The sequence below is a fragment of the Triturus cristatus genome, chromosome 8 (assembly GCF_964204655.1).
Source record: "Triturus cristatus chromosome 8, aTriCri1.1, whole genome shotgun sequence".
NCBI lineage: Eukaryota > Metazoa > Chordata > Amphibia > Caudata > Salamandridae > Triturus > Triturus cristatus.
The window spans coordinates 437,849,501-437,876,032 of NC_140591.1; the positions used below are offsets into that span (position 1 = coordinate 437,849,501).

Here is a 26,532-nt window from a genome sequence, read left to right on the forward strand (position 1 = left end):
ATGGCACACCAGCAATGGCCAACAGCCATGCCTTGTATCTGCTGAGCGTGTGTTTACAGAAGTCATGGCCAAAGACAGCAGATTAAATATGTATCATTAGAAACCTCCTCAAATTTAACTCAAAATCCCGTGGTTTAGGTATGATAAGGTTTATTGGAAGCATTCAAACGCATGCTTTACTGTAAATAAAAACAAAATCTTGAAATTTGCTGAAGTAGAATGAATATGAATAACTATATTAGCCAACAAAACCTGAAAATTCTGGAAATCTGCTGATTCAATGCTTATGACGTGTAGCACGGTATCACCGATTGTGTTCACATAGCAAGCACAACATCGCTGATGTCATGACGTATGACAATGACATGCTGCTGGTTTGGGCAACGGGAGGGATGAACTTGAGCTGATCAGCCTAAACCAAATAAAACCAGTAGATAGAAAGACCGAAAATGTGAGCTACAAACCACGAAGCCAATGGGAAGCAACAGGTGGAATGCATTCTTAGGTCAACTTTCTGAATGTCCCCAAGATGTCATTAGCAAACCAGACAGCTGTGCTGTCTGGCAGGCTGCGACCTAAAAAGGAAGGTTTAGGCCTGGCAAAAGGTTTATTTTGCCAGTTCAAAATGGCAGTTTAAAACTGCACAAACAGGCTGCAGTGGCAGGCCTGATGCATGATTTGAATGGGCTACTGAAGTGGGTGTCACAATAAGTGCTGCAGTCCCACTAGTGGTGTTTAAATTATGGGCACTGGGTACATGTAGTACCTCTTTACTAGAGACTTACAAGGAAATTAAATAGGCAATTGGATGTAAGCCAATTTTGTCATGTTTAGAGGAGAAGCACAAGCCTTTCAGCACTTGTTAGCAGTGGTAAAGTGTGCAGAGTCATAAAGCCAACACAAAAGGCTTCAGAAATCAGGGCTGGTGAAGGCAAAAAGTTTCGGGGTGACCATGCAAAGGGGGCCAGGTCCAACAGCACCAGTGAAGTTTACTAGGCTACCGCTGCACATCTATTTACACAAAGCCCTATGTAATCACTGGATTCCTCCACTGCCTCCCATGCCTTCAGCCTCATTGATCAGCAGTGAGACTCCGCATTATGTTGGTACTATGCAGCTGGGTCAAATATAGGGTAGATATTATTGTATTGTATTGGTATTTATATGGCCCTTACTAGTCCTGGTGAATTGTTCTTTTGTATGGGTTGCAAGCTATTCCTTGGGAGCCCCGTCTTAAACATTTAGTGAAATATTACCATGGTTGTTTTTGTACTCTGTGGAATTTGAAAAGAGTACACATCTCCGAGAATGCACGCTTGATTTCAAAATAACACTCCTTTGCAGTATGGCTTCCTTATTTAAACATCCTTTCATCTTCTCATATGCTTCCAAGCTCTAAAACTGAGCAGCCACAGGCAAAGTCAGTAGGTCTGGCTTTAATGTGCCAATACCTGCAAAAAACATTTGTTCACACCTGAGACTGCATGCTTTAGCACATAAAAGTCAGACCCTCTTTCTTCCTAATGCATGTTCACCTTGTGTCTGTTGTGGTGGTAATGGGGCATGAAAGTCTGTCTCCTTTGCCTCAGGAGGTGCTGTCGTTTGTGTCCGGTCTGAGAGTGGAGAATGCATCAGGCCAAAGACCTCACCATGGTTAAAGAAATTCAAAGTGACTACTTTTACAAAAGTAAATAGTGATGGTCAGTCCGTCAAGTAAACAACAAAGTTAGTCTTTGTGCATTCAAATGTGTTTCTCTTGGTTTCCCACTGTATTATTTAGTATTGAATTGTACTGCCATTTTTATGATACCCACACCCATGTCTACACACCAAGGTGCCTCTTTGTGGGCATGTAGGAGACTACACCGTTCATTGTCCTTGGTTGGGAGAGTGTGATTTTGGGAGAGTTTTGATACCACCAAAGGCTATCCCTCAAATGCCGCACAATTTCATACCAAGACACATTCTGAGAACGTAAATGATACATTTTAAAGGACTTCCACCTACTCACACAATATGTTATCACACTAAGGATTTTTAGTGATTTGTTTCTCTTATGCACCGGTTTTAAGTAACTAGGATAATCAAATGTTGACTTGATCTCGGCTTATACTAACCTTTTCCACTTTTTCCACAAACACACACACACACGCACGCACGCACGCACGCGACAAGTTCAGGGCCTGGAACATAGTGCCAGCACCCCAGCATACAACTGCTTGGCCTCATGTATTTACCCAGGGTGCAAACTCTGTCTAATCTACTCCCTTGCAGTCCCACAGCGAACCGTGGAGAAGAGCAGGGCTTCCGTCAACCGAGTTTAACCACAACGTAAAGCAAATCAAATACAGGAAACACAGTAGGTTTGTTTAATAGGTGCAGCAAGGAACTGCTAAAAACTTTCACCCCCCATTACCGTTATGAGAAAAGCGTTCTCTTTGCCCCGGAATGCACGGCGGCGGCGGTTCGGAGCGCGGTCCCTCGGGGCTCATTAGAAGCTGCCAAGTTGTTCAAGTCCACGGAGGCCGGCGGTGTTGACGTCCTTTCAAGTAAAACTTTCCCTGTCAGGCACCGGGGTGACCATTTATTTAAACAATGGATGGAATCAAGCAGAGCGGGAAGCCAGCCAGACCAACAACACGACATCCTCGTCTTTGCATTTATCGATCATGGCTTTTACAGCTAGCTACGGCATGGACAACACTCCTCGTCACACGGATACTTACCACCACCACGCCTGATTGAACTTCTAGTCCACACACCACCCACGAGGTCCACGAGGCGAGTGAGTGAACCGTTACCAGGCTGAAGGGAAGGTGAACCGGATCCAACGACGACACTGCAGCGCCGCGCGCCGCAAATGGCCAATCACTGCATGACTACATTAAGTCAGAGACAGTGATTGGCCATTGTGCAGGGCGGCTGAGCCATCCACGCTCGCCATCCAATATGGATTGCCCCTGCTGTGCTGCGCGGTGACCGGCCAATCCTGGCGCTGCATGCAGCGCCAGGATTGGCTTGGAGGGCACACTAACTGCTCGCCCTGTCGCCCTTTTGCTGCCAGGGGCTGCCGCCAGCATAAACCTGCCCCCCCCCCCTACTAGCTAATGGGGCCGGCCTGGGTGCGTATGCTTGGGCAAGTTGCTGCCCGAAGCATACATGCGGGAAAAAAACTAAGAACTCACACAGTGTCGATCATTCAATCAGCGCCGGATAAATATCGTGCTGCTAGCCTGCTAACTAAGTAAATGTAAAAACATTTATTTTAATTATTTTACCGTACGGCAGCCGCGGGTCCGAGCAGCAGGGCTGGTGGGGCTACGCCCCTACGCCCCAATGGACGCACCGCGGCTGGGAGCAATGTAGGGGAAGGGAAATCCTTTAAAGAGAATCATTTTCTCTCTGGATTTCCCTTCTCTTTTTGAAACTCAGGAGCAGCAACATTGTCGTGGTGTCACCAGGGCTTTAAGTGGAAGCTTTTTCAATATTTACACGAGCCATATTTGCTGCTTATTTATCTTATGCAACTAACAACCATTGAGAAAGCCAATAGTCCTGACTTGTTGTAGGCATGATGTTACTTGTTGATCATATATCTGGATGCAACGACGGAAACAGCAAAATACAAGTCGGGCAGCCACTACGCTAAGCACAGATTTTTAGTTTACATGTTTTTAATCCACGCCCTTAATTACATTGGCCACGCCCCTTTGAGAGACCCCTCAGTTTTTTTCATCCCACTTAAAGCCCTGACCATATGACAAATGAGAGTGGATTTGCGGCCTAGTTACGTCAATTTTAAAAGCTTTGTTATGTCAAATACAGTATATGTACATTGTTTGAGACTCATTCATCTTAATATAACACACATATTTATGAATTCGAAATTCACTTCTACTGTACTACTGCAGGTGTTGGACAGGGCCCGGGGCTGAGGTGCTGCCCATAGCCTCTGCAGGCTGGAAAAGGGTACGATGTCTCCAGGCCCAGAATAATTGAGTCCAAAGTTTGAAAACCCTATAATTCCAGAACCAGAGACACATGGAACTGTCGCTGTTGAAATTTCACTTGGAGCTATCGCTCCGGTTGAAATTCCACTGCTTGGCATCAGGGCTTTCGCACTGCAATTCCTTCAACATGCAAGAAACCGCGTTTTAAGTGATTCCAGTGTCTTTGTAAATTAAGACAACTGCATGCTCCCAAACTAGAATGCAATGTGTCAAAAAGACATTTTCAGGGTATTTGAAAATGGCGTGGGTGTCTTTTAAGGTAGTGTATCAATAAATATGGCTGAAGCTAGCATTGAGAGGGTATTATTTAGGAGAAACTAATGTGCAAGCAGCCATCCCTAGCTCTTCAGCCTCGCCACCATCCTGGTCTCAGTCAACTGAAGCCCCATTTTACTACTTATTCTTGGTCCATTGTATTCTCTAGTGTGCAATACTCTAAATTATTCCTTGTTCTCCTACAGAGCACTACTTTAGCTACTTTCCAATTTATAGGAGCCAGTCTATGTTGTATAGAATTTCCTTTACATTTCGGTAATTTCTTATTATTAGCACTCGGAATAGAAAGTACACACTGGTTCAGCTAACAAAAAGGGATGGCTTCCAGACAATAGCTAACTTTTTCTTACTCGCTATTTTAGCATTTTTACATGGCCTTTCCTTAAGTTGATGCTGTGTCATTGTTCGTTTACATCCTTTCCTGGGGTTAAAGTGCTCCACCTGGCCTTTTCCTGCCTTTCTTCATCTTTTTTGAGAAAATGGATTTCCTGGTCAGAGTATACTTGGCGTATGATGGTCATTGCAAGTAAGAGCAGAATCTATATGTGTAGTTGACTGTTGTATGAACATTAGGTGGCACTAAGTAGAATATTTGGATTGATGGTGAAGGAAGTGTGTGGAGGGGTAGTGTTAGACCTGTCTGCCTTAGGGTGGTCTACTCCTAAACGTTTTGCCTGACTCCTCCTGTTAGACCTGCCAGCCTCTGTTGGTCTCCCCCACAACATTTAGCCTTCCTCCTCCATTTTTTCTGATCTCATTGCTGGCATTAGGACTCTGGGCACTTTACCACTGCTAACCAGTCCTAAAGTGCATGTGCTCACTCCTTACAACATGGTAATATTGGCTTATACCCAATTAGCATTTATAATTTTCCTATAAGTCCCTAGTAGCATGTACCCAGTGCTGCGGGGCGGTGAGGCGGGGCGGAGTGGAGCAGGGTGGTGGGTAGTAAACTATGGAATATGGCCCAACGGAGGTAAGTAAACAAATAAATAAATAAAACAAATTAGGTTGCTCGCGCTGCATCGCATTTTGCAATGCAGCGCACGCAATGAAATTTGTTTTATTTATTTATTTGTTTACTTACCTCTGTACGGCCGTATGCCGTAGTTTGCTACCCCCCACCCTGCTCCACCCCGGCCCGCCTCACCACCCCGCAACACTCCCACCACCAGCCGCTACTGCAAGTAACCCAATGTTTGTTACAAAAATTGTCATTGTTGGCTATTTATATTGCACTGTGTATATCTATATTAGATAACTATTCTCTGTTTTTCATAGTATCATCACACTCCTCCTTTTCTAACCCTTTTTATTTTCTTTTTTTCCTTTTTTTCTTTCTCAACACCGATTTTTCTCTATCACCGTCTGTGTTCTATCCCATATTCATCACATCGATCTGTAGCTTCTTTTGGACACTATGGCTCAATTGAAATGTTTTGGCTTTTCTGATGAAGATTTTGCCACTCTTATAGGGACTAGCAATTCGTTTGGTAATATCTCTAAAACCATTATCAATATGAATGAAGACATCAACAAATTAGTAGATCTTAAAAAGAAACTAAAAAGAATGGAAGCGCATGGCGAATTCATGCTAGAGTACTTAAAAGCAGGTATTATACCACAAGGACTGCGAGTACGTAACATTCCAGGACTCTTTGTTCATTACAAAGAGTTCTTAAACAAATGGAGCATGATCGCTAATAGATGCTCCAGAGATCTCATGATATTGATTATTGAAACTGCCAAAGAATTAGCAGCAGCACTCAAAATAGAACTAAATGAATTAGAAGATCAAATCAAGAAAAATAACAGTGTAGAAGAAGCAATAAAAAAATTAGAAGAATCAAACAAAGAAATAGCTTCCTTCACAGAATATTTAAATAAAAGAAAATCAGATAAACTAATAAAAGATAAGAGATACTGCACATTAGAAAGAACATATCCCTACCTTCATGAAGATTTTTACAAACATAATCAATATATGAACGATCAAACAGCCAGACAACAAAAAGTCATGACGTTCTCAGATACGTCTGACTCAGACAGCGAAAGTAATCTACATCAACATGAATCTGGCGACACTTACACTTCTTTTAACCCCAACAAAAATTCCCACCAGTCTTTTTTAGGCCACCGAGGAGCCCGCAGAGGGAGACAGAGAGTCAGATTTCAACCACAAACCCAATTCAGAGGGAACTATCAGGGATCCCATTACCAACCAGACTCTCAACATCTCCTGGAGACGAGGAACCAACAGTATTGGAAACAAGGAATATAATACCTATTTTCAATTTGTCATCACAACATCTTGATTCCTCTAGTACTAATCTATTAGCCAATTCTTATGTTAAAAAATTTGAACTATATCAAGATATACATGCTTTTTTCAGAAAAATTAGACTTAAATTTTTTTTTGAGTCAAATAACGATATAGAATCTGAAATCTTGACTACTAACCCTCTTTCCTTGCCCTCTACCTTCACACCCACGCTTGAACAAATTGGGTCAGAAGTATCTACCTTTGAAAATGTGGTCCTGAAACAACTAGAGCAAAATCTCAAATTCATTCCTAAACCAATTTACAACTTAAATAAGGAAGAATTTATGGCAATGAACAACATAGCCAACAATAGATCCCTAACAATCAAATGCTGTGATAAGGGTGGAGGCATTGTCGTTCTAAATACAGATGACTACGAAACAAATATGCTAAAAATGCTTGAAAATCAGTCATTCTACCATAAGATCAAAATCAATCCGACGTCCAGAATAGAAAAAAGGATCCTATCTCTTACTAAATTTGCCCTGCATGAAGGCCACATCACCAACAAAGAATATGACTACCTTAACCATTCTAATAAGAAAATAGGATGTATCTATGGTGTCCCGAAAATTCGCAAAAATATACATCAACCACCTACAGACCCATAGTGTCTACCATTGGAACGATAACAGAACCTCTTTCTAAATTTGTAGACAATCTCATTAGACCATATATTCCGAAAATCATGTCATACATACAAGACACCAGAGACATGATAAATAAAATTGAGCATTTACCATTTAGACCGAATCATGAAGTATTAGTGACTCTAGATATAGAGTCACTATACAGTAATATCCCACAACATTAGGCAATTGAAGCCACTACTTGGTTCATAGACACATTTACAATTCCATGCTCAAAATTATTTATATTGGAATGTCTTCAAATTATCTTGACGGAGAACTTTTTCTGTTTCGGTGACCATCTCTTCCACCAAGTGAAAGGCGTTAGTATGGGCGCTTCCGTAGCACCATCTATAGCCAATATTTACATGGCCTACTGGGAGAATAAGTTCATCCATAATGAAATAGCTCCTTTTTTTGAATCTGTTTCCCACTGGTCCAGATATATAGATGACATCTTCTTTATCTGGACCGGTGGAGAAGACACCTTATCTGAATATCTATCATGGCTCAATCTTACAGATCCAAATCTACGGTTCACAGCTCACAGCAGTACCACACAAGTAGAATTTTTGGATATTCTTATCAGAAACAACTCTGGTAACTTAGAAGTGGACTTACATGTTAAGCCCACAGCTAGAAACACATTGTTACATTTTCAAAGTTTTCACCCTAGAAGTCAAAAAGATAGCATCCCCTTTTCCCAATTTCTTAGGGTTAGACGCAATTGTTCTAATCTCACTGACTTCGACAAACAAGCGGTAGAGATGAAAAGAAAGTTCTTAGAAAGAGGATATCCCCACAGACTCATAAGAGAGTCATACAAACGAGCAAGATTTTATGATAGGGATCACCTATTGAGACCCAACAAACAAGAAAAACAACAACAGCTTGTATGTGTGACTAAACACTCCACCCTTAATGCCAAAGTAAAACACATCATTAACACCAATTGGCATATCCTCAATTGTGCGGTATCTAATGACAAAAAACTAAAAAAAACTCTTTTTGCCTACCGCAGAAATAAAACTCTAAAAGACATTCTAGTCCACTCTAAATTTGTTGGGCCTAACAAACCATCATCATTTATTCAAAAATCCATTGATGGTCAGAACCCCATTAAAGGAACAAAGAGATGGACAACTTGTAAGTCCTGCGACTCCATAATATCAGGACCCACCCTGACTCATAATGGATTTAAAATTCAAGCTACCAACATGTGGAAATGTAAAACACAGAATGTCATCTATTTGATTCTTTGCCCCTGCAAACTGGGCTATGTAGGCGAAACTTCTAGAGCTATACACATTAGAATAGCAGAACATCGCTCCGCAATTAAAACTCAGAAGTTATTAGCCCCTCTTGTGAAACATTTTTTACAATTACACCATACATCAGATGAACTAAAGTGGTGTATTTTGGAAAAGATCATCACACCAGAGGACAAAGGAGGTACTCAAGTGCGAAAAAAGCGAGAGGTGTTTTGGATTTTCTCTTTAGACACCTTCAAAAATGGCCTGAATAGTGACCTCCCATGGGAGAATGCAATTACCTAATATCTAGATACATCTGTATATCCCTTCCAGCCATGAGTACAGTTATATGAACAATACCATCTGAGTAAAATGCAACTATCTTTATATAGGTCATACAATTGATCCTATCTATAATCGCTTCACACTTTGCTTAGGTTTATTTCCCAACATACGACTTGATATGGTGTTTAGATTATTATCAGGATGCAAAAAATATTAGTACCCATATCTCCCAGATACTAATACATAATTAGCAGCCTTATTAACTCACACTTTTTAATAAGCCCCATTAGGATCGACTTTCGAGACAGACATACAATATCATATTTTGCTCTGCAATTAATTACATTTTAGAGATGTGAATATAAATATCATGAACGCCTTAATGTTAATCTTTATTGCGGTGGTCATCAGTCTCTATCATGCAGCGCGGCATCTTACAATCTTGGTGCATTGGTATTGACAAACCAGCAGTCTAGTTTCTTGGAGACCTTTTTCTAATAATTCAAGTCATGCGTATCGTCAGTTATACGTCACATACGACGACTAGAACTAAGCTTTGCAACGTCTCCTTTAAGATAACAGACTACATGAATAACCACCTCCTCTCACGCCATGATGTAACACGTAACCACACCGGCAGTGAGTTACCATACTGCTAGCTGAATATTTAAACGCTGCGCAGATTTCTAGAAGCGTTTATCGTTTCCTAACACCGGCCTGTTCACCATCAAGTTTGAGACGTTCTTTTGATCACCGATCAGGTAAGAAAACAATATGAAGTATGTACTCATAGAAACCATGGTAAACCGAAAGCAATCTCCATTATGAGACTAGAAAACATACCGGCTAGACAAAACATCGTCAGTGTAACATACTAAATCATAGCCATAACATTTATTGTGCAGACACATGGAGGTTGCACGCTATGCTCAAATCTGCAGTATTGAATATATCGCTTGGCCAATATTAGTACACGCTCGTCATTATTAAGATTAATGACGCGCCACCTCATTACCCATTTGATTCTTTGAAAATAAAAGCGTTCTCACTTACGCTTGTCTTAACTGCGGAAGAATACATCCACAGGCTGCAGTTACAACCAATTATATGTGTTCTGTTGCTCCATGCTTCATACATACTCAGAATCCTGTCATTATGACATTTGTTTCCACTAGCTGCCCATGGAATTTGACTTTTTTATTTAGACTTTTTATTTTTACCACCTAAATATTCTCACGTGTGGTCTTCATTTAGACCATCTAAGTAACATCTCACCACAAACAGCAGCAACTTGCTTATACGAGGTTGTCGTTACTTCTTCTATCTACAGAAATCCTATCCCTTATACCAGATGTTCGTGATCCATACGACATCACATTGCGGCTTGAGTTGAGGACTACTTCCGCAATACCTACAATATCAGGTAAATTGCTACTACTGATAGATACGGGTATTTCACTGGTATTTGACAGGCATTCATGACTAACATAAATGCTTGACCTCCCATTTGCAGAACTACATGGTGAACAGTGAAGGCCTCCATTTGACTAACCCTCGTGGACTCCATCCAGAACAGAATATTTAATCATAAAATAATTTTTTAAGTGTATTTACACCATCCAAAAGGTATTATACTAAACATATATTCGATAGACATATTACTTGCAAATATGTCAAGACTATATAGATACTGACATTAAACTTGTTACCTTTATAGGTTTTAAAAAAAAGAACATTCTCTTTCAACTGCGAGTAATCGAACCCTAGATCCTTTTATGAAAATACCACAAACACTGCAGTTCTTGTACCTCACCACAGGTATGGACAGTTCATGTCTAATCCATTTACCCTTAGGTGTCCCCCTGTTTTCGCATAACCTGAAACATTAATTATTATTATTTTAGGCGTCTTTGGAAAAACATCCTACAAACCATCAAATCGTTTGGGCTGCCTGCGAATCATTCATTCATTTTTTAAGTAAGCTTCATTTATAGACATGAGGTTAAAGTCTTGAAATATCATCTCCTTATAATTTTCATCACTTACACACCTCTGTATTCTCTAACCTATTTCTGAAATAATGCTCATTCAATCCTTCTCTGCCTATCTTTCCCTTGCACTTAATTTAGGCCTGTATTTCTACAGAGATAAAAAATATATATAAATATAAAGTATGTTATATGGATATACACAGTAACACAAAGATAAAGGAATCAGTGTGTCAAATAAGAAGAGGCAGTCACAGTTTGTTGAATATGTAATTGAAACAATGGATATGTAAAACAGTATTGAGTCTATGTTTTTTAATTGCAGGAATTGTGGCTTTTCCTGATGAAGGCGTACTTTTCGCCGAAACGCGCGTAGAAGACTATCTCTGTCGCCACAATAATATTTCTATTTGAATATTAATGTTGAATTTTTTTTAAACTGAATCACTACACATCCTTGATGTGCATTTAATTGTTGATAATACTGACCATACATGTGATATTAAGAAACACTATTAATAAATGTCATTGTATAATTTTTAAAGTTGTTGTGACTGCTCTATCTTGACACTCCTCTAGATTCATTACTTTAAATTCATTAATTGCCTAGGAAGTTATTTACCTCATAGTAACCCAATGTTCTACAGGTAGTATGTAATGGGGAGAACAAATGCATCGGGGAGGGTCAGCGTAGCAGATTAGAGTTCTTAACTCGGAGAAAACTGTGTCACAGATTAGTTACAAATTTTGACTGGTGAACAGTAGGGGCAGGTGGAAGCAATACCAGCTTATTACGTGGGAATGCTATGGATATACGTCTGTGAACTTGGCTGGTGCTGCTGCCCTTGAAGGGATTCCTCGGACTCTCATTTCAACTTTCTTGGAACCAATACCGCGCCTCGCGGCCCCCGCTTCACGGGTGCCGCTCGAGGGACCGGGACTTTGCTGCTGCTATTTGGGGCATTGTTGGAGTGCTGACCCTGCAAGAACCGGCGTATTCAGGACTGCGAGGACCAGGGTGCTGTGCACGAAGCAGATCAGCCGCACCTGGTCCTCTTCCTGACTCCTCCCCCAACACCGCTGCCCCTTATTATATGTACGTTTCCCTGCCTACACGCGCTAGCGGGACGCGTGCGGGTCTTAGCACGGGGCTAAGACCGGGCAAAGAGCGGGCCGTTTGAGGCCGTTAGAGAATGGAAGAGACCGGACCGGGCCATCCCCCTAACGCCCTTAACCTTGTGCGAACAGTGTACGTATTACTTCATGTAATTTTATCAGATTATATTATTAGTGTATATTTATGGTTTTAAAAGTGCAACGATACCTGAATACGTACACTTAATCCCTCACCCACTTTCCATTGGTATCTAGAAAACATGGTATTAACGAGAGGGAAAAAATCTAAAGTGAAGGGGGGTGGAGGGAAGTGCCTAGGCCCCATGGATGACTTCATAGCCAAGGCAAATACATTCATTGACCAGAGTATCAGCCTAATAGAAGATAGGGTCTCTCTGGATTTAGCTTTGGCCAAAAGATCATCCATTGGAAACTTAAGGAATGCAAAAACCCCGGAAACTCTTAGTACAGATGGGCGCAGGCCACCTTGCGAGGGTAGGCGTAGCCTGCCAAATAACGTTGATTTATCGGCCTCCCAACTATCTGAGTTCCAGACAAGCTTAGATTTAGAGAAGACACCAGACATGATTCCTCAATTAACACCGGAAGAAGTGAGACAATCAAGAGGGAGGAGAGAGGGTGCCATAAGGAAACGAAAAAACACCTTTAAAAACTCTAGTATTCGCCAAATTGCTGATCAGTGTAGTGGGGAAGAGATAGAACCTCACAACGCAGAACATCTATCTGACCTAATAGCGATAAATCAGTCTACGCAAGACACTCTAGAATTAACAAACGAAGAAATTCCTATGCACTCACCTCACAGTAAAACAAGAAATGAGACTGATAATTCACAATTGATTAACAATCTCACGGCCCTCCTAAAATCTTCCCTTGCTCCACTTGAATCAAGACTAATGCGGATAGAGCAACAGCTAGTGAACCTGATAGATGATATAAAACTTAAGCAAGGCCCAGGGGATTGTAGCAAGGAAAGAACTAAGTTGCCCCCTCAAAAGCCAGCAAACAGACAACATAAAGTTTTAGAAAATGTATCAGTAAAAGTAACACCAAAATTACCTCCTTCTAAAGTGCGACATGGCAATAGAGTAGTGGAACCCACCCTAAACCTCGTGACAACTCCGTCCCAGAATAACACCTCGAAAGAAAAAATATCAGCTCCGATAACCCTGGCCCCAAAAAAACTCATGCCTAACAAAAAAATAACGCTGACAAACAAAGCCCCCAAAAAAACCGTGGTGCCCGATAGTAACAGTGGCGACGTAAGGAAGCCTCCTGAACCTAGACTGGCTGTGGATTTGCCCCCAGAAGCAACTCTTTTCGTGGTTGTAATGACAGGCGTCCCTGAAATAGATAACCCAAATACAGAACCTACGTGGTCATTAAAAAATAAAGTCTAATACTGGCTTAATACTAATCGTCCTGTACCAGTAAATTGGACTTGTAGGATTCTGATGGTATGCAGGACCCCATGGGTGGGAAACAGTAGAAAAACTATACCAGGAGATTGCATTTTGATCACATTTGAGGACCCAAGAGTGGTAAACTATATTTGCTCTTGGGAGTTCTCGAATGCAAATGAGGAAATAGGAACTAGGAGACTTTCCTTTTTCTATCCTTCTGGTCTTGTTAAAGGGATCCCAAACTATGCCGTTCGCACTTGGGAAGCAATAGTTCTACCTCAGGGGAAACAACCTAACCATTGGCAAGTAGCGGGTTCCCGCCACTATGATAACGATGGCCCCTGGCACGCATCGAGACCACAACACTGGAGAGGAGGGCGGGAGGACTGGGGTTCTCGAATGGCATACAGAGAGTCACCCCAAAGTGATTTTTGGTCTAGTATTCCGATGACAAATAGGTATAGTGTTCTTGAATCAGTTGATTGACTACCAGACATGATAGAAACAACAACATGAAAACTAAAGTCTAAGGAAAAAACAATCTGTCCAACAACTGAGCCTGTGACCAACTCGGAAATTACAAACCCTAAGACATGTTACCCAGAACCTAAAGAAAAAATGACCTATATAATAAATAAAGCCCCGGTCAATATAGAACTGCAGCATTTACCCATCCTCTTTTGGAACGTAGCGGGCCTCCGCTCCAAGATTAACGATGGGACGGCCGTTGCTTTCCTGGAGTCAGGGAAAATCATATGTCTCCAGGAGACATGGTCTATGACCGAACTTCATCTTCAGGGCTATAAAACATTTTTCACTCCCGCTCAGAGTACCAATGTAGGTAGACCCAAGGGAGGGTTGACCACATACATAGCAAACCCAGTTAACTTTCTGAAAGTCTCTGTAGTTGTGCATGAACCAAACTTTCAGCTACTCTCCCTTGTGAAAAATAATAAAGAGACGATCCTATTGCTTAATTTTTATAACCCATAAACTAAGGAAAGGAAAAGGGGCAGTTCATCTTCTATGGGGAGGAGACCTGAATCTACACCCATGCCCACATGTAGGGAAAAATCGTTGCGGGATCGTGGACGAAAATGATATTCCCCTGATGCATTTTTTTCATAGCAGGGGGGGAAACGCAATGAATAATGTTTTGACAGACCTGGAACTTGTAATCATCAATGAATCAAGTCCAGGTACAAATTCCCTGCAACCAACATACGTTGGTCGGGGCCATAAAACCACAGTAGATTATATCCTCGCTTCAACAGGATTGTTGCCCCGAGTCAGGCTGTTTGAGGTTTTGACAAACGATTTAAGTGATCATTCTGCCCTTAGGATGGAATGTCATGTAACCGATTGTCAATCTCCAACCGCTGTTATAGCGAAGACCCTCGCACAAAATAATCTTGAGATGGGAAGGCAAAATGGCTATACATTAAAATGGGGAAAAGTGGATCCGGAAGAATTTACAGGCAAATTGGTCAACGAGGCATATGAAAATATAATCAAGTGTTTGGATTTAGGAGTAACAGATGTAGAAGTCCTAAATAATTTTGCACAAATTATAGAGAAAACTAAGGAACTTCTCACAGTAACTTTACACAACTCAAATCCAACTACTAAAGGATGGTTTAACCATAGCTATACTATGGCCTTAACTAAATTAAAGGAGGCGTTAAACAAAACCGATAGAGATCAGGTTCAGATCCAATTCTTGAGACATCAATATCGACGGGCTCGCAAGCAAAGAACCAAAGACTTAAAAGAGAAACTTTGGAATGATTTACATTCTAGTGCCGTTTCTAACAATAGCGCTGCCTTCTGGAGAACTGTTAAAACTCCTTATCTACAAGATAAAGACGGCCCAAAGATAGAAGTCGCAATTGAGGAAGATATCTGGGTGTCTCATTTTTCCAATATTTTTAATAATACAGCTACACCGACAGGGGCACAATTGCTACTTCCTACAGTTGTATACCCAATCTCCCTGTACATTGATATTTCCGAAGTTATAGAGGCCTTGGTAGCGAGCAAAAGTGGGAAAGCCCCAGGCCCAGATGGGGTCCCAGTGGATCTTTTTAAATTTAATTTAGATCTTTGGTCCCCCATCCTTACGAGAGTATGCATTGCATCAGTGAAGCTGGGCCTGCTAAAATCTTGGACGAAATCGATTATGGTCCCTATCTTTAAAAAGGGAGACCGTCAAGATGTGAAATGTTACCGTCCGATTTCCCTATTAGACTCCTTGGGAAAGGTTGTTGGCAGAGTCATGCTTGAGCGACTCCAGAACTGGGCCGAAGAGAAAGATATTGTCTCAGATCTTCAATTCGGTTTTCGGGAGGGCATTGGAACTGTGGAGCAGGCTCTTAATCTTAGCATGATAGTGGCCAAATATCTTCAAGCAAAGAATGACACAGTCTACATGGTTTATGTGGACTTGTCCGCTGCGTTCGACTGCGTCTCGCACGCAAAACTTTGGACGAGTTTGGCCCACATGGGAGTGGATTCCCCCATTCTAGACTTTCTAAGAGAACTGTACTCAAATGCAACAGCAAGGGTTCGTTTTGGCACAAGAGGGGAGCTGACAGCACCTTTTGCAGTAGAGCGTGGAGTCAGGCAGGGATGTGTCCTGGCTCCCTTCCTCTTCTCTCTATACACAAATGGATTAGAGGAGGCGATGTTGAGGGGGGCGCAGGACCTACCACGAGTAAAACAACGCCTGATTCCCGCCCTGCTCTACGCAGACGATGCTGTCATTTTGGCACGCACACCACGAGAACTGCAAAACTCCCTGAACAGATATGTCAATTTTATGGGTGGGCTGGATCTACAAGTAAATGTAAAAAAAACGTTTGTTATGGTAACAGGTAGCAGGAAAAAACGTTTAAAGAACATTTTCCTTAATGACCAAAAATTGGAGATAACCACTCAATACTGCTACCTGGGTATCATGATTGATGAAAAACTCAATTGGAGACCAGCAGTAGAGGCCAGATGTCATCTTTTCAAAAGAGCAATAATTTCCTTGATGAGTTTTTCTCAGAGATTGGGGAAAAGGCCCCCAGTGGAACTATTAAGAATATATATAGCCAAATGCCAGGCCATTGCACTATATGGGGCGGGGCTCTGGGGACATGTAGACGTTAGTGCCCTACAGGTGATCGAAAACACCTTTCCTAGTTTCCTGTTAGCAACACCACGTAGCACCTCGATCTACGCCTCCCATCTAGAACTCGGAATCCCTTATTTAGAGGACCTATTAAAGATCCAACCATTATTGCTTTGGCGGCGCATATGGACCTCTGAAAAAAATAGCATAACTCAGGAAGTTGTTGCAGATTCAATGATCCTTGACCAATCATCAAAAATCAAATGGCTTCGATACATTAGAAATTTCTTTAAAGATCTTGGATTGGAGAAATATTATCTCGAACCCAAAAACGTCATCGAGGTATCAAAACGATCATTGAAACAACTGGCCCTGACACATTTAGAATCACTAAGGCTGGCATCTGAGTGGTCAAAACCCTCGGTTCTACATGCCAATACGATCCAGCTGACGTTCCTAATCCAGCCCTATCTTACATTACAGATTAGCACCTATGACAGAATGCTATTAACAAGATTCAGAATAGAGCTTTTTCACAGATTAGTAGCATTCCCTGATAGAAAAAAGTGGGATTTAACTCTCTCTACCTGTCCCTGTGATGAAAAATCAATACAGTCAAATTTACACACAATATTGTTCTGTAAATTCCATCACCCACACAGGAGGGTTTGGCTACTTCCTTTATTAAAGCAGTGGGGATTTAGACAATGTCGTCCAGCCATGTTACGCCTTCAACTGCTAGAATCTGAACTGGTCTGTTATTGTGTTCTCAATTTTCTAAAATGTATTGTAAAACACAGGAAAAATCTGTAAGACAAAATGCTATCGAAAACATAAGAATTGCTTTCTGTAAAACACCTGACTTTGGATTTGTGTAACTATTTCCCATGATTATCATTTTTATTGTATATTTGTATATTTTTGTGTGTGAAATGTTTTACAATTTGTAAAAACCGAATAAAGAAGTTTATATATATGACTTAAGGGTGTTCATGTAGACTAGTGGCGTGGGAACTTTATTCATTCAGACTCCACTGTCACCCAAGCAGTAAAAAACACAAAATATACGAGATCATTGCTAATTGGTGTCAGTAAGGCCGAAGTGCCAAGCACTCCGGAAGTACTGATAGCTTTAATAAAACTGATCATGACAGCATCCATTGTGGCTGTGTGTTTGCGACTAAGAGCCCTATTAAGAGTTCCTCGTAATATTCCGACCCATGCTTAAACGCCTGTATACACTTGTGTCAGAATTTAGAGTTTGAAGGTATTTAACGCATCCAAAGTGTATTGGCCTCATTAAATAACCCAACCTTCATTACATTTCAGCAGATCAAACCTGCCGAAATTTGACAGGGGAAAACTTCGTTTTTGACCATTATCATGCGGATTTTGGTGTGTTAAACACCAACATTTGCATGATATTCCCCTTGAACTTGTAATAGGTGTTATTTATTGCACCCAAAAGAAAACATACCGCATGGTATTGTTATTTATCAAGGGTGATAAATTATTCCTTAGTTCATAATCAGGCCCTAAATAGCTTGTTTGCTCTTCCCGCTGCCTTCTGCACGAGCTTGTAATGCATGGTTTGTCGATTATCAATTGTTAATGCTTACAGCAGTGGGCAGTAACACTTAAATGCTCCTAAAGAAGGAGTTTGTCAGTTAAAGACTGAATGTGTGGCATTTTTGTTTCAATAATCAATTTTATTGTCTCAAGAGGACACCAAGTATAAACTGCAGAATTCAGCGATTAGTTAGTTCTCCCACACTTAACCGTGGGAAAAAAGTTCACATTTTAACTCTATTTCACTAGTTCTCTGCGCTGCATATTCAGGCCTGCTCCCGCAATAGTTTGTAGAATGAGAGGCAAGAGGGAACAGTTTCGTTTCCTGGGAATTGGTCAAGGGTAGGTTCGCCAGGAAATGTGAGAAGGCAGGGACGTGCGCTGGCGATCCCTACCCAAAGTCAATAACATAACATAACAGGTGTATTTGTAAAGCGCACAATTACCCGTAGGTGTCTTGGCGCTGAATAACAGATGTTTATTGTTACCCAACTCAATGGTACTAATTTTATCAACCTCAGATGGATGAAAGGCTGAGTGGACCCGGAGGGATTTGAACCTGTGACCATGATGTCAAACACAGGCCGCTGCAGTGGCTGCTTTAGTCCACTAAGCCACCAGACCTGGCGAAGTCAATAAAAGTTCTGGACTTGAGGGAGTTGCCCTCTTCGTCCTCTCGCCTCAGGGGTTGCCGGAGGGTCGCAGCTGGAGCAATTTGCCCACGCACCCATCCCTAAGCTAAATGGTAGAATTGGCGGGGTCCCGGGCAAGAGAAAAAGGGGCGGGGACTCCTTTTGGCGGAGACTGTCTGGACCTGCAACAGAGAGGCAGTCATTAGGGCTCCGGGCTGGCGGGAGAGGGGGCCGTCCTGCTGGTGGTCCTGGACTCTCCGGCCCTACCCTAGTAGCCGGTGTTTGGAGGAAGCAAGATGGGGAGCGGATATGCCAGGAAGGCGCTAAGCAGTGCTATGATGGCCGCGTCTAAGGGGTAGACGACGGATAGTTACCTCAAATGGAAGTAGTGGAGAGGGGTTGGGTTGTGGCCTGCTGGTACAACACGCCCCAAGAGTGGATCTGGAGATACCGAATTGTATATAAATGGTAACCTGTGGCGCAAATGTATACTGCGCAACCTTATGTTCAGCATATGGGGCTATAATAACAAGGCGCTTCTGGTATTTCAGGGATTGAATTACTGGGGATATCATTAAACCAGAGAAGAACAGCCAGACAACTCACAATGTAAGAAAGATGCTAGTGTGTTGATTAAGTGTATGTTGGTGACTCGGTTATGAATTGGTATTGATTTTGGTCCAATTTTGATTGTGGTCTCCTGATATAGATTGGTTCTTTTCAGTCTTCTAGATCGTCTGCTCTAGTCCATGACTGAGGTAAGCCAAAGTTGCTATTAGAGGCTCAGTATGCAAAGAGAGACCACTGGGTATTTACTTTCACTGAAAGAGTTCTTTTTCTGTTTTCATCTTACAGGTCCTGATGAGAACCCCGGGATTGGAGGGGGTTTGAAACGCGTAGACCTATTTCTTTTTGGGCCATAAGAATTGAGAATTAACCGAATTGTTTGATATAGTGGATACTATGTTTAGCATATTTCTATGGCTTGTACTGAATTAATTTTAGTGAATGTGAAAATTGTCATTTATATGTGAGAGGATTTGTGATTGAGTGTGTTGGATGATGTGGTGAATGATAAGAACAGTGAATGAGAATGTATGGTGATGTATGAAAAGGGTGATATGGGTGTGAAAAAAGAGTGCTAGTCTATTGTGTTGAAGTCGGAGGAAGTAGCAGTGTTGTGTACAGGTTTTAAAAAACTATTGGTGATGGACTATGTAAAATAAATAAAAGAAATTTGTGGATTAATTAGACGGAAAAAGAGGTCTATGGTACATGTTGTTGTCTTCAATATGTTCCCTCGTAAATAAACGAGAGTAAAAAGGCATCAGTATTGGCATTGTTGTTGTTTTTGGTTTGAGATTAACAGGGGGCACCATATTGGCCCTCCAGTCACCCAACCGGAGGCCACTGTTGCAAGAGGGCCCTGCTAGGGGCCCCCAAAGTCTCTTTCTGATTGGCTTTTCATGTCGGAAAGCCCAAAATGAAAAGCTTGTGGGAAACTGACATTTTAATCACGACGGCTGACACTCCATCCTTAAGTGATTACTTGCCGGTTCCGACTGGCCGATGGACTCATTGAGCCCTTCAGAAGCCAGCCAGAATGGCCAGTTGGTTTCACTTCCGATTGCCGTCATTGTAATACGGCGGCTGAAAGTGAAACTGAAGATTTCGATCGGAAAGCCTCTGAGCACAGGTTGGAGGCTTTTCGACCGACATCAAAATGAGGGCCTTAATGTGTAGGAAATACATTATTTTGCTGTGATTCCCTCACTGTTGTTTCCTGGCTATCCAGAGCCTACTTCAATGAGCAATGTGCAACTGTTAAATACACTAAGAAGCTTACCTATGCAGTGGCCATCAATCAGAATCTCATGTAATGCACAAAACCCAGTGTGCAAATGTATGCAATGTAGTCGCCTGACGTCAGCTGTCATAATTGTCCTCCACTTGATAGCGGTATTCCTCAGTCGAACATTTACCACCAAAGTGTAAATATTGGAATCTATGAGGAGATGGTTCCCAAAGGGGGAAGGGTTTTAGTTCTCTCAAATAGCTCAGGTGGAACCTGGCAGTTTTGGCCATCGAGTTGATGTGGTCACGCATATTCAGGTTGCTGTCCAAGGGTTATGCCGAGAGATATGGCAGATTCCGCTATGGTTGGTGTGCAGTTAAGAGCTGTGATCGAGTTGGTCCATTCGAGGATGTCAGTAGTGTTTTTAGGGGGGGAGATGAGAAATAACTCTGTTTTTTGTGCATTCAGTTTGAGCTGGTTGCTGGCAAGCCATTGAACAGTTAACTTCAGAGCCTCATTCAAACAATTAATCTCCTCTAGACATGAGATTTTGATGTAGATCTGGGTATCGTCGGTGTACATGTGGAAGGAAATGTTGGCAGTGTGGAGTATTTCAGCTAGCAGTTCGAGGTAGAGATTGAAGAGGGTAGGGGACAGTTTTGAGCTTTGAGGGACACCGATTGTTATCAGGGAGGGAGCAGATAGGTTGCTGTTAACTAAGAATCTCTGGGAGCGGTTCCAGAGGAAGGAACCAAACCATTTGATGACTGTACCTCCTATTCCCATCCTGTGTTCGAGGTGTTCAAGTAGTTTCTCGTGGTTGAAGGTGTCAAATGCTTAGGATAAATCCAGTAGGATGAAGAGACAGGTTTTGCCTTGGTCAAGGGCTTGAAGAGCATCGTCTACAATGTGAAGAATAGTTGTTTGGGTGCTGTGCCTGGGCCTGAAACCAGATTAGAATTTGTCTAATAGATTGAAATTAGCGATTTGTTGGCTCAGTTGTTGGTCTGAAGCTGTCTGGAATAGCAGGATTCAGAGTGGGTTTTTTAGGATGGGGATGACTTGCCTGGTTTTTAGGGAGTCAGGTAGGGAGCCTTGAAGAAGGGAGGCATTGATGATTTTAGTCCAAATGGGAATAATGAATGGGGAGGTCGCTACCAAGCAGTTGGAAGGGAGTGGGTCATTGAAGCGGCTATTTGGTTTTAAGGAGGACAGAATTTTCGAGATGGAGAGGTCATCATATGCTTTGAAGGTGTTGGAGTATTACTCACAGAAATGGCCTGAGGCAAGAAGTTTGTCTGGGGACTTGCTTAGGTGGAGGATGAGCTATCAGTGAAGAATAGCATAGTGATGAGAGGAGACAAGTTCATCCCCCCAGCTGGTTTGTGGGAATCCATCGTAAAGTTAGCTCACCAGGGTCACATGGGGGTTACTAAAACAAGCATGAGGGTAAAACAACAGTGTTGGTGGCCCACCATAGACTTCCAGGTCAGGAGCTTGGTGGATAGTTGTGAGGAGTGTTTGCTATCGGACAAAAACTGGAAGGTTGCGCACAAACCATTGCATCCGACTCTGTTCCATGGGGCAGCCCGCCAATAAATTGGTCTGGACTTCTCGGGGCCTTGTAATGTGTTGCCAAATGAAATAAAGTAGCTAATTTTGGCTGTTGATTACTATACGAAGTGGGTGAGTTACACATTTGTGGAATCACTTGATACAGATAATACTATTGGATTTTTGAAAAAGGTTTTTTTGTTGGAAGGGGCTCCTAGGTCATTAGTTACGGATAATGGGACGCACTTTGTGTCTGAAAAAATGTGCACGTTTTTGGATATGCAGGATATAAAGCACTTCAAGGTGGCATTGTATTTGCCTGCTTCAAATGGACTTGTGGAACGGGGTAATAAGGTACTGAAGGAAGGAATTCAGTCAGCAATCGCTTCTGGATTAGATGTAGGAAAGTTTCTAGAGGAGAAAGTATGGAACTATAACACATCACCACACTGTACCACTGAAGCTACACCTTTTGAGCTGCTAAGAGGCAGAAAGGCACACACAACCCTATTTCCTTCATGGCTGCGGGCAAAAAGAATGGAGAAAGCAGATGAAAATGTTAGTGCAGGTGGGGTCGCAGGCAAGGTCAGGACGAAGCAGTTGCGGATGAAAGAAAATTTTAATAGGAAGAATTATCTGGTGGTCAAGGAAATAGCTGTAGGCGATTGGGTGATGATTAAAAAACCCACCAACGTAAAGAAGGGGGTCTGTGCAAGCTAGCAAGGTAAGCAAGGGGGCAGCTTTCTTGGATGGTAAAGGATGGTGGAACAAAAGGCAGTTGGTAAAGGTGACGCAGGATCAAGCTAAGATCATTAGGTGTAGGAAGGAAGCATTGAGTGAGCAGGATCATGGGTGAACTCATTGGCTGCAGGGAGAAGCAGGGTGCGGAACAGCTTTGGAGAGTGCAGAGCAGGCAGTTAGCGGGCCTGTTGGGAGGTCTTTGACTTCAAGTTAGTCAAGTGCTGAGCTTGGTGGCCAGGTCAGGAGGTCTCTGGCTAGATTCAAGGATTTTGCAAGATATTAATTTGCATTGTTTACTCTGAGGTTTTTCTTTGTTTGGTTTTATGATAAGGGGGAGGTGATGTAGTCTGTTTGTATTGGAAAATAGAATGTCATTACTGAATGTTATTACTCAACAATGGTTGCACGCGCATGGAGTGTGCGCTGGTGGTGGGTTCGATGTACAACGTCAGTTGCTAATCGACCTTCGTACCAGTTCCATGGCGTGGGTGAAGTCTTAACTTAATAAATACTTTTCTTACCTGAACAACGGCTCCGGAGTGCTACCTCTATACTTACCACAGAGGGCCATTCAAATCCGCTGACAGATCTCAAAAGTGTATGTCAGGCTTCAATAAGCAAAACTCACAAAAGGGAAATTCATGATGCATTAGAATAACTCCTACACAGTCTTGAAGTATATCACTTTTAAATAATTACATGGCAGTAATAACTGTGGATGGGCAAAACTTCCTGTATGAAAACTGACAAAAGTGTTGCATCCTCACACATACAAACACTGAATAAAATCTAGTTATATTACAGTATTTCCTCACTTAGTCACATCTTACAAAACATGGAAGCAACAATGGAAAATTAAGCAGGGGTATTTTGACCTCTGAAGCAGCTTAAGCCCGGAAATCAGAAACCCGCTGCTCTACCTAAATATGAAATCTGTTTTGTGTTTAAATAGGCATGTTTTAGATTTTGGTTACCTGGAAATATGCTTCAAACATTCAGATCTGTTTTGTAAAGTTGAAGGAGATGTTTCCTCCGCCTACATCCAGAAAACTGTAGTTGTGTAGCAGCACATGGGGATGCAAAAGGTCTCAGGCAATGTTTAAAAGAGATGAAAACTTCTTCAGTATTTGAATTGGCAACTTTAGCATTTCACTATGCCAGCAGTAGATGTGCGTAAACAAATATGCATACCTGCATAAAGTTAATTCCGGAATGTAAGCTTTAAAGATATGATTTTCTCACTTACATCTAACAAGATAGCATGCTTATTAGTCCATGTCTGTACACAAGTTGCATAGGCTGGGGTTTAGAGTGCAGCATTTTGGCCTAATGCTATTTTTCTAATGTTTATCAGGAAAATGATCCAAACTTCAAATCTGCAGCACAATGTAAATAAGTATGACATTAAATGTATGAATCCATTGACGTTTTGTTATCTACAATCCTTGAATATGTTTTATAAGTGTCATTTTGCTTGCCTGTATTTAGGTTGAGTATTTTTAAAGGGCTAATCAATTTATTAGACAGATTCCCATATGCCTTGCACCTAATTTTGCCACTTCATACCTTATCTCACATAAAGCCAGAAGCCTATTGTGTGGCTTCAAAGGGCTGACGGTTTGGGCTGCAGGTAGACCTTCCCCACATTCATGCTCTATGTCCCTGTTAAAAGGGATTATAACTCTTGCTCCCTTTATGTACAACAAATCTTACAGCCACAGAGACCCCTCTTAGCATTGGGTGGGGCAGATGGAACCTTGAGCAGTGGATATCTTTTAACCTTTGAAGGCAGGAAGTTGAGCCATGGGCAGATTTTGAGGAAGATGGCGATGAGTTGGGTAGGAGGCAAAGTACTGCAATACTGGTTGACTGTTTTACAAAAAACTCTAGTACACCTTTTGAGTTAAAGTACCTTCATGAAACAGGAGCTTAGTCATGCTGTTGTAAATATTAGGGGACCCATTATGATGTCGGGCGGATTGCCACCGCCCGAACGACGGTGGCAATCCGCCAGACATCTTTGCCCGCCCACACTTCAATTACCCCCAGCCAGATTACAATGGCGGGGGGTACAGCGGCGGACGGAAAGACCGTCCGCCGCTTTACAGCAGGCAGGCAATCGTTATGCTTGCCTGCTTTGCGGTCCTGGGCCTTAATATGGTGGCGGTGCCTGGTAGGCAATGCCCGCCATATTAGGATATGTGCGGATTTTGGCCTTTCCATGGCAGCGATGCTGTCATGGAAAGGCATGCGGGCTTTGGCTGTGGGGGCCCGTTACGGGCCCCCTGAGTGTGGGGGGGTGCACATGGGGAGTACCCCCTGCCTTGGCATACTCAAGGTGGCAGACACCGCGCGGTGCCTGTCACGTTGTGCATGCCAATGCACAACGTGCATTTTCAACATTGTGGCGGGTGCTGCTTACAGCACCACCCGCCACAATGTTGAATATCCGGGATGTGACCGCCAGGGTGGCGGTCGCATCCAAATTGCTATTGCGGGACTGCCGCACCCCTGACAGTCAGTCCCGTTTACCGATACGGTCCGCTCGCCATCGTAATAGGCCCCTTGGTGTGGAAACTGATAATTTTAGTATGATTTGCTTAAACTTGGTGTCCAACAAAGAATGAGTCTGCCCGTTAAAAGATGCTGCTTGTAGTATCGGGCTACAAATAACCACACACATCAGGTCGTTTCAAGTGGAGCTTTATTCACTGCTTCTTACTTCGACCCTGTCCCTACACTAACTGCCCTCATCCTGTCCTGACCCCTCCTCTTCCCCTCAACCCACCTCGCTCCGCCCCCCAACTACTGGACTGCTAACTTTATCACACTGCTTAGACCCTCTCAGACAGCAAGATGCTTGGAATAGAAAAAGAGAAGACTTTCCTGCTGCCTGCAAGCTTTAGATGTAGTCTTTGGGTCTAGTCAACACTCTAAAGGCTAAGAAAGATTGCCTGTTGCTGACCACCAAATTCAAAGGAGTCCCAGTTCTGCCCAAGGAAACCTTTTTGCCTGTTGGAACATTTCTTCTGAAGCTGGAAAAGGTACAATGTTGAGGACTCAAGGGAAGCTGTGTTTGCCTTGAAGAAGGTTGGTAACTGGACATTTTTTCAGTCAGCCAGTGTAAAACGTCTCTTTTTATGGGTAGTAAAGAATGACCTACATGCTCAGTTGCAACTGCTGCAGGAGAAACCTCAATATTTTCCAAGGGTGAACATTTTCAATATTTTCTAAGTGGCCTTGCTGCTTCTGCTAAGCTTCTGATGGTAAGCATTAAGTTTGTTCCAGAAGTCCTCCTAATAGGAATTACTTTTTTTTACTATGTTGGGGTTCAACCACTGTTTGCATCAATTCCACGACTGCTCTCTGCCACAGCCGAAGAATTCAATTTGCTACACTGGTAATAAGCACATAGATATATCTGATTGGTATGTTTTGTATGTGTTAGAACATATCAAACTATGGACACCTTCTAGGCTGTGATTCCCTTGATGTTCATGTGTTCAAAAATGGTATATCTAGATCTAGATTTTGAATTTCAGATATTCTACACAAGTGTTGTGCCAATAATGACAAAACATTCTAAACTAACTGGCCCTTGAACATTAGTAGACTACCTTCCCATTGTTTAATTTTGTAAGATTTGCTATATCGTTAAATTCGAAGGTCTGTTCTGGGTCATTCCTCAAAATGACATTGATATATGCATTAGACAAGTCTTCTGAAATATTAATATTGTTGTGCAAAGCCTGGAAGGAGATGAATAATTGATGGTATAGCAAATGCATAAATGGTAATACGCATTTAATAACTGTTTTCTAG

At 42.2% G+C, this 26,532-nt stretch overlaps 1 protein-coding gene across 2 annotated transcripts in view; it reads left to right on the plus strand.

Moving 5' to 3' along the window:
* LRRC63 (leucine rich repeat containing 63) overlaps positions 1-26,532 on the plus strand; it is a 242,022-nt gene that overhangs the window by 11,681 nt on the left and 203,809 nt on the right. The gene's annotated exons all lie outside the window — the stretch shown is intronic.